The sequence below is a fragment of the Vombatus ursinus genome, unplaced genomic scaffold (genome assembly GCF_900497805.2).
Source record: "Vombatus ursinus unplaced genomic scaffold, bare-nosed wombat genome assembly UNPS02009205.1, whole genome shotgun sequence".
Classification (NCBI taxonomy): domain Eukaryota; kingdom Metazoa; phylum Chordata; class Mammalia; order Diprotodontia; family Vombatidae; genus Vombatus; species Vombatus ursinus.
In genome coordinates this window covers 14,484,374-14,493,853 of record NW_020948983.1, presented here as the reverse complement: position 1 = coordinate 14,493,853, position 9,480 = coordinate 14,484,374, and positions in this window count along the sequence as shown.

Genomic DNA, 9,480 nt, shown 5'->3' with positions numbered 1-9,480 from the left:
TTTGTAAATGTTGGCTGACCAAATCTGAGTTGAATTCTCACGAATTTTGATGAAATCTCAGAAGGTTTTCATATCACCTACCCACTGAGCAAGGCATATGTGTTAGACAAAGAAAGAATAACCTAGAAAATATGATCGATGAGATAACAGAACACATTCCTCTGAGATTACTTTTTCTGAAGAGTTCTAAGACCAGAATAGATATTGATAGATACTGTACAGAGTTGGAGTGAAAAACAGAGGGCTTGGATTTGGGGTTTTCTGTCTAAAAGGCTCTTTGTAATGTTTTATACAATACATCCAATCCCAAAGTGCCAGTACCAGTCTTACTAATAAAGTAAAGACTATTAAGCTTCCTAGATTTTGGATGCAAGTGAGATGTGTGATACATTCAGGTAACAGAATGGAGCTCATCCATTCCATCATGACCAAATTAAATTCTTTTAAATAATTGACAAAGACATGTATCCAAGAGACAAACTAATCCCACACACTAATCAACAAAAGACATAAATGTTTCTGTTATGCAGATTCTGCCCACCAACCAAGTTTGACATGCTGGAAATTCTGTTTTACAGCAAAACAAAGGAAGCACACATTGAGGTCCTCTCCTAGTTTTCTTCCTGGTTTATATCCAGTGTGAAAAGGAGTTGTCCATAAGAGTTCACAATTAAGTAAAACCAGCATTTATTAAGCATGGATTAGGGCTACTGTACTATATGACATAGATCCTGTCTTCATAGAAATCCCAGTCTAGGAGGATACTAAGACACATATACAAGTGAGAACATAGAACAGTAGTTAATAGAGGTATAAATGAAACTAAATAAATAATTTAAAAATAAATAAATAAAATAGAGGCATAAATGAGTTGTTATATGAAAACCAAGGAAAGAAAGATCCTTGGGAGTGGTATACTTGTTTTCTGAAATGGAATCTGTATATTAGTGGTCCAAATGCCATGGACATTTCTGGAATGAAAGTTTATCACAAGAAAGGCATGGAGTTATCTTCTCCATAGTTGTCACTGGATCTCTTGACTTCCTTCTTGAGTTTCCACCAGGAATTTAACAATAAATAAAGGGATAGAGAGTGTTCCAGGATCTGAAGGAAAGCCCCACCCTCATTCACTTAACTGAAACTCCCCTGATACTTAGCAAAAAGGATACTGTGACAAATGAAGTCACTATTCCAGTAAACCATGATGCCTTGCAAAATCCTTTTAAGAACAATAGAATTCACCCATCTCAAATATCCCATTAAATACATTATGAAGGACACAGAGAAAAGGACAAAGTCCATGGCCACAAATTATTGACAACACAGCCAGCAAGGTAATACATACTGAAAGAGTGTCTCATTTAATAAAATAAAATTTAGAGTATAAGCACCTTGCAGGCAAACATTTTTATTTTGTCTTTTCTCACACAGTGTCTAACCCAATCCCATGAACAGAATATGTGCATATTAAATATTTCCTTATATGAATCAAAATGAATATGTGGCATGTGTCATATTCTAATTAGTTTCTCCTAGGCCTGTCTATTTAGATAGCTTCTACCAAGCAGGGAATGGTGAATGTTTATTGCATATATCTTAGTGATTAAACTTCTGCCTAGGTATTAACTTAGAGTTATAATGAGACATGATTCAATCAATATTACTTTTTACCTATGAAAACATAATAGTTCATTAAAATTAAGAGGAAAACAGAGACCCAAGCTACGGAAAATTTTAAATGAATTTATACATCTACAAACTGGGTCCCTACTTAATCTAAACTTTCCCAGGCTAATACTACTTAATATTGATTGACAAATTTGCTATGAAACTTTTCCTATAGTCAAATTTATCTGGACTATGATTTGGCTTCTGTATTAAAGCTTTTTAAAGTTCCTTTCATCTAGATACTTGTCTTATGAAAATAAGGCAGAACTCTTGCTACTTATCTTTGCTAATTAGGTATAGAGCATAGCTTCCTTCAGAAGTTCTCTGTTGGTTTTTCTAGACAGAATCTGGGGGGAGGGGAGTCCTGGCAGGCCTAGATCTGTAGTTTTGTCCTCCACTATTTCTTTATCCCTTGGTTAACTGAAAAGAAATTCCCTAAAAAATGGCAGCATATAAGCAGAGTTATTTCTATGACTGAGTGTTTTCCAATCAAGCAAAGTTTGCCTCATTTGACCTCTACAACATTAGTATTTCTAAAACCTATTCTCTAACATCTTCCTTTTTTTAAAAAGAATGCTTGTTGAGTGAAATGGTTTTGAGACACAAACCTGTCCTGGTACAATAGTAAGGAGAGCAGAGTAAATCAAGTGTTTCCATTATCTTCCTCTATGGAAACATGTCCCCTTCAGATTTGGCTAATAGGTTGTGGATATCAGGCACAAGAAATTATCAGGAAACAATTTAAAGAGTTCATTCAAATACTGTAGAAACCAAGCCACAATGTTGTCCTTTAGAAAAGCTTACTAGCAATTGGCCAGCCCTTTAAACTTTAATCTTTAGGACAATTACTAAGCCATCATGAGACATTCTATTATATTCATGACCTGGAAATAAATAAATAAATAAATGTATGTATGTATCATATGTATATGTATATATATATATGTATATGTGTTTATATATATGTATATGTGTATATATATATGCATAAAAATCCAACTATGATCCCTGGAAAATGGAAAACTAACATAATATGCATTTAACTTTAGGGTTATACTCAAGGTACATTCAGAGTGGTATTAAAGATCATTCCTACCAAGTCAGATGAGTCAATTTGTCTTTCTAACTATACCTGATCAAACTGGGTTTTAATACACTGATTCAGCTCCCTAATTATTCAGAACTTGTTATGACCATCTTGGCTCCCTGCCCTCCCATTCCTTCAAGTGGGACATGATTCCTACTTGTGTACTCAGTTTCCCACCAGGTCCTTGGAATACTCCAGGCCCTGGATAAAACAGAAACAAAAACCTACAGTTCCACAGGTCAGGTGACTAAGCATGAAGTCCTTTCCTGACCTTGTATCTAACTTCTAGTCTTATCCACCATGACCAAGCCCCTCTTTTGCCCTTCAACTCCAGCAGCTAAGTCCTTGTCATATTCTCCTTATACCCCAAACCCAATCCTCTGCATTCTGACCCATATTCCAATTCCTCTATGGCTGGGATCTGATTTTTTCTTTTCAATTTTCCTAGGCATTTAAGTCTTTCCCCTAAAGCCCATCTCTGATAGCTGAATCTTCCCTGCTCAACTATTCCCTGATTGCTTACCTGGATCTTCTTATTTTGTCTAATGCTATATATGATAGCGATACCCCATCCTTCTGCTCACAAACTCTCCAAATACTCACTGTTGGGATTCAGATCTCCTACTCCACCTTAGCAAGTCTATATTTTTTCCTGAATTCCAATATTCCCTGGCCTAATTCATTTGCTATCCACTAAGCCATGATTTCTGGACAATGATCAGAGAGGGCAAGTAAAGGAGTCATGACGCCCCAGCCTTTTAGGAAGATTAAACTGCAAGTGAAAACAGTAGACAAGTGGGAATTATGAAACTTTCTAATCAGCAGTGTGTTTCTCTGCTTTTCCCCTGTCTGCCACCCCCAGGAGAGATTGCTCAGCAGTGGGGAGACATTCTATTAACCACTTTGTTCTTTCAGAGTTACTGGGAGGGAAAAAAAGTACCTAAGCTTATTTTTTTAATAGTTAAAAGTGGCTAAATGAATGCCAGTCGCTCTCTCCCCCTAACCCCAAGCCAATGGTTATTTCAGGAGCCACTGAGTCACCAATCATTGATCTATTTTCTGCCACTAAACTCTCCATTTTAATCACACACACACACACACACACACACACACACACACACACACGCACACCCTGTGGGGATGTAAGAGCGGTGATGCAGTAGACATCTGACTTCTAGTAGGTTATACAAACTGTCTCCAGTGTCCCAAATAAAGATGAGGAGTCAAAGAATAAATCAGAAAAATCTCACCCAGGAAGGCCATAACGTATACTGGTTTAGGACTATAGAATCACAGGACTATGACAAGGAAGGAACTTAATAATCAACTAGTCCACACCCCTTATTTCGCAGATAAGGAAACTGAGACCCAAGAGGTAAAGTGATTATTCGTTGGACCCACAGCTGCAAAATAGCAAAGCCAATATTTGAACATATGTTCTGTGATTGTCATTACCGTGCTTTTCCTTGCCATACCACATTCTCTGTGTGGGCCCCAAGTACAGAACTAGTAACATTATAGGGAAGTTACAGAGGGATATAATTTAGAGCAAAATAAGAAAGAGTTTCTTAAAACTTCTCACCAATGTAATGGGCTACCTCATGAGGTAATAATCTATTTCCATGCTACTAGAAGTACTAATAAAGACACCAAATGATCATCCATTAAAGACACTGATGGAGGGATTCCTTTAGCAGGTAAGGTTTGAAAAAATATTTTCCTGTCATCAAGTGTCCCTTTCAATTTTAGAGGCCCGTGATTCTATGATAGATATGCTCAATAAACATCCCTCACATTTCCAGTTGTTCTAGGTAGGTGAAAATCATGTCACTCAAACAGGAGAAAGGGAGTTTCTCAATGTCCTAGTGGTCTCACACATCTGCTCCTTTAAGGGTTGTCATAATTAGATGTTTTGTTCCTTTCAAGTTACAAGCAGGAAGGGAGGGGGGAAGTTGGCCATATGATCTTACCAGGCCTATCCTCTTCTTTTATCTCACTCTTTCCACTTCTCCTTAATTCTAATTGACAACAGATACAACCAACTTGTAGTTTCTATAACAGGACAGAAAATCAGAGCAATTTGCAAGGCAGGTGAGGTGAGAAGTTGAAGGGCTAGGTAAGAGGTGATGGAGATCCATTTACTTCGATCCTGAGTGAGAAGCAAGGCCACATTTTAACAAAATGGGTGTATATTCAAGGAGTCATAGCATACTAACATTAGCAAAAAAACCCCAAACATTTGGGATCATCTGTTTGGATCGTTTATTTTTAAATACCAAGAAGAATAAAGAAAGGGGCTGGATTTGTCACACAGAACCCATACGCTGTTTGTAGTCAAACAGGAGACTCACAATTTTCAGATGTCTGGATTTCATGTCCTTACATGGGAAGAAGTGGTTTTGATTGCTTTATGCAGTGGAAGTCACTCTGGGGGGGTTGTGAAATATCCAAACCTCAGCATTCACAAGCACTTCTATCATCATAAATCTCACTCATACTAAACTCAGTCATTCAGACCTTTTCCCTTACTCCTTTTCTTGGGTTTCACAGGTTTCTACAGAACTAGATGTAGATCATTCCTGGAGACATGTTGTAAATAATTAAAGTTGACAATTTTACCCCCTCTCTTACCCCCCTCTAAACATGATAGTTTAGGCATTGTGAAATGTACAACCATGTATGTGCCTATACATAGATATGCATACTGTGAATATGCATGTAAAAAAAAAAGAAAGAAAGACAGTTTGGACCTATGATTTCATTTAAATTAAGATTTATAGGGGGCAGCTAGTGGCGCAGTGGATAGAGCACTGGCCCTGGAGTCAGGAGGACCTGAGTTGAAATCTGACATTTACTAGCTGTGTGACACTGGGCAAGTTCCTTAACCCCATTGCCTAGCAAAACAAGAGAAAACAAACCAAAAAAAGATATATAGTGTAATATATCTATATCTATATCTATCTATCTATCTATCTAATGTGCATATATACAAACATATGTTTGGATATGTATGTATTTTTTTCCTTTAAACAAATCCTCTGAAATAAATAGTATCAATGAATCATTCTAACATAATTCACAGCTTTAGGCCTATTGGTGGATGGTACGTTTCTTATTATGATTATCATTATTTTGGGCAAAGTAGGTAATCATCCTTTCAAAGAATAGGAAGAAAAGCAAACATGAAACTCCAGCCTTCATTATGGCTTCATGCTTCAGGTCCCAGAGAAGGTCACAGAATGGCTTTGATATATGAAAGTTTGTCATTCATGGGTATATTTCATTTACTGAAATGTTGGTTGAAAGAAACTTTATTAAAGATGCAAGACACTGGTACAATGCCACTTCATTTTGTGTTGCTGCCTTTAGAAAAAGCTGCATCTATAAACACTTTGGAGAATTAAATAATACACAATAGCAGATAGTGTGCAGTATAGATTATATAACACCCTGGCATAAAGAATAATACCAGGAATCAGTTAGAAAGCTAATAGCAACAGTTCAGAAAATGGAGAGTTCAATGACTGAGAATTTTCAGGGGTCTATTCAAAGAGTTGAAGAGTAGTTGAACTGGGATGGCAGAATTGGTATTTTTGAATTTTCATGGGGGGTGAAGCCAACTTGGCTGAGTAAAAGCAGTGAATTACTTGAGCTCTCCTCTAAACAGCTCCAAATACCTGTAAAAAATGGCTCTAAACAAATTCTAGAACAATAGAAACCACAAAAAGACAGGGTGAAATAAATTTCCAGCCCAAGACAAAGTGGATGGTTGATTAGAAAGGTCTATTGCACCAGGTTGGGAGAGAAATGCAGTTCAGTGTGGGCATGCCCGCAAAGACCAGGCTTCAGTGAACTTGGAGCAGGCCTCGGAGTACTGAATTACAGGGGCAGCTGTTGCAGTTTCCAAACTTCTCAACCCACAAACACCAAAGACAACTTAGAAGGTCAGTAGGAAAAGTCTGTGACCTTGGTGAGAGAGAAGCTTGGTCCCAGCCTCAGTTCCAGCATAGCCCTGAAGTGACAGCTGTTTCTGGAGCTCCCAGCCCACACACTGAGAGGGAATTGAGTGGTTGATCAGAGGGGGATTGCAGGGATCTCTTTGCTGGTGCTGAGGCAGGATTGTAGATCTGAGTCACAGTTCTGGGTGGCAGTCCTGGGGCAAGAAGGAGTGCTAGTGGGGTAGAGCTTGTGGTGACAGTAGAGAGAGAATCCTCCTCATAGTTCTAAGGCAGAAGAGAGTTCTTGTGGTCACTCATAGACCATCTCACAGGCCAGGAAAGGAATAAACACCTCGCCCTTGATCATACCACCTTTGAAGAACAGAAAATTTACGGGTCCCTAGAAGTATCCCTGAAAACAGCTGCACAAAACCCCGAAGCTTGGGACAGTACATTCTGCACACTGGAAGCAGACCCCTAACCTTAACAAATAATTTAAAACTCAAGTAATTGACTGGGATCATGAGCAAACTGTGCAAAAAAAGTCAGATCATAGAATCTTTCTTTGGTGACAAAGAAGATCAAAACATAAAACCAGAAGAAGACAACAAAGTCAAAGCTCCTACATCTAAAGCCTATTAAAAATATATATATATATATATATATTATATATATATATATATATGAATCAGTCCCAGGCCATGGAAGTGCTCAAAAAGGATTTTGAGAAGCAAGTAAGAGAAGTAGAGGAAACACTGGGAAGAGAAACGAGAGTGATACAAGAAAATAATGAAAAACAAGTCAACAACTTGCTAAAAGAGACCCCAAAAAATACTGAAGAAAATAATACTGTAAAAAATAGCCTAACCCAAATGGAAAAAGAGGTCCAAAAAACCAACAAGGATAAAAATGCCTTAAAAGGCAGAATTGGCTAAATGGAAAAGGAAGTCCAAAAGCTCACTGAAGAAAATGGACATTCAGTGAAATAGCACACTTTCAAGCATTCTTGATGAAAAGACCAGAGCTGAATAGAAAATTTAGCTTTCTTTTTTTATGGTAATTTTTATTTACTTTTTTGTTTTCAACATTTACTTCCACAAGATTTTGAGTTCCAAATTTTCACCCCATCTCATCCCTCCCCCCACCTCAAGATGGCATGCATTCTAAATACTCCTTCCCCAAGTCTGCCTTCCCTTCTATCTTCCCCCCCCTTCTCTTATCCCCTTCAACTTTCATTTTCCTGTAGGGCAGGATGGATTTCTGTACCCCATTTCCTGTATTTCTTATTTCCAGTTGCATGTGAAAACATTTTTTTTAAACATGTGTTTTTAAAATTTGGGGTTCCAAATTTTCTCCCTTCCTCCCTCCCAATTCACCCTCATTGATAAGGCAAGCAACTAAATATAGGTTATGTATGTGCAGTTATGCAAAACACTTCCATAGTAGACATGCTGTGAAAAACTAACTCTATTTCCCTTAATCCTATCCTGCCCCCCCATTTATTCTATTCCTTCTTTTGACCCTGTATCTCCTCAGAAGTATTTGCTTCTGATTATCCCCTTTCCCAATCTGCCCTCCTCTCTATCATCCCCCTACTGTCTTGTCTCCTTCCCCTCCTATTTTCCTGTAGGGTAAGACAGATTTCCACACCCAATTGAGTTTGCATGTTATTCCCTCCTTAAGTCAAATCCTATGAGAATAAGATTCACTCATTCCCTCTCACCTTTCCCCATTCCCCCTCCACTGTAAGAGCCTTTTCTTTTCTGTTTCTTTTTGTGGGATAATTTACCCCATTCTACCTCTCCCCTTCTCCTTCTCCTAGTATATTCCTCTCTCACCTCTTAATTTTATTCTCCAGATATGACCCCTTCATTTTCAACTCACCCTGTGCCCTCTATCTATCTATCTATCTATCTATATATATATATATATACGTACATATAATTTTTCCCCCTCCAAGTACCCTAATACTGACAAAGGTCTCATGAGTTACAAATATCATCTTTACATGCAGGAATGTAAACAGTTAAATCTAAATAAGTCTCTTATGATTTTCTCTTTCCTGTTTACCTCTTCATGTTCCACTCGAGTCTTGTATTTGAAAATTAAATTTTCTATTCAACTCTGGTCTTTTCATCAAGAATGCTTGAAAGTCCTCTATTTCACTGAATAGCCATTTTTTTCCCCTGAAGAATTATACTCAGTTTTGCTGGGTAGGTGATTCTTGATTGTAATCTTATCTCCTTTGCTCTCTGGAATATTATATTCCATGTCCTGCAGTCCCTTAATATAGAAGCAGTTGAATCTTGTGTTATCCTGATTGTGTTTCCATAATACTTGAATTGTTTCTTTTTGGCTGCTTGTAATATTTTCTCCTTGACCTGGGGACTCTCGAATTTGGCTACAATATTCCTAGAGTTTTCCTTTGGGGATCTCTTTCAGGAGGAGATTGGTGGACCCTTTCAATTTGTATTTTGCCCTCTGGTTCTAAAATATCAGGACAGTTTTCCTTGATAATTTCTTGAAAGATGATGTCTAGGACCTTTTTTTGATCATGGCTTTTAGATAGTCCAATAATTTTTAAATTCTCTCTCCTGGATCTATTTTCCATGTCAGTTGTTTTTCCAATGAGATATTTCATGTTGTTTTCTAATTTTTCATTCTTTTGGATTTATTTTAAAGTGTCTTGATTTCTCATAAAGCCGCTAGCTTCCAATTGCTCTATTCTTATTTTTAAGGAAGTATTTTCTTCAGTAATCTTTTGGACTTCTTTTTCCATTTGGCCAA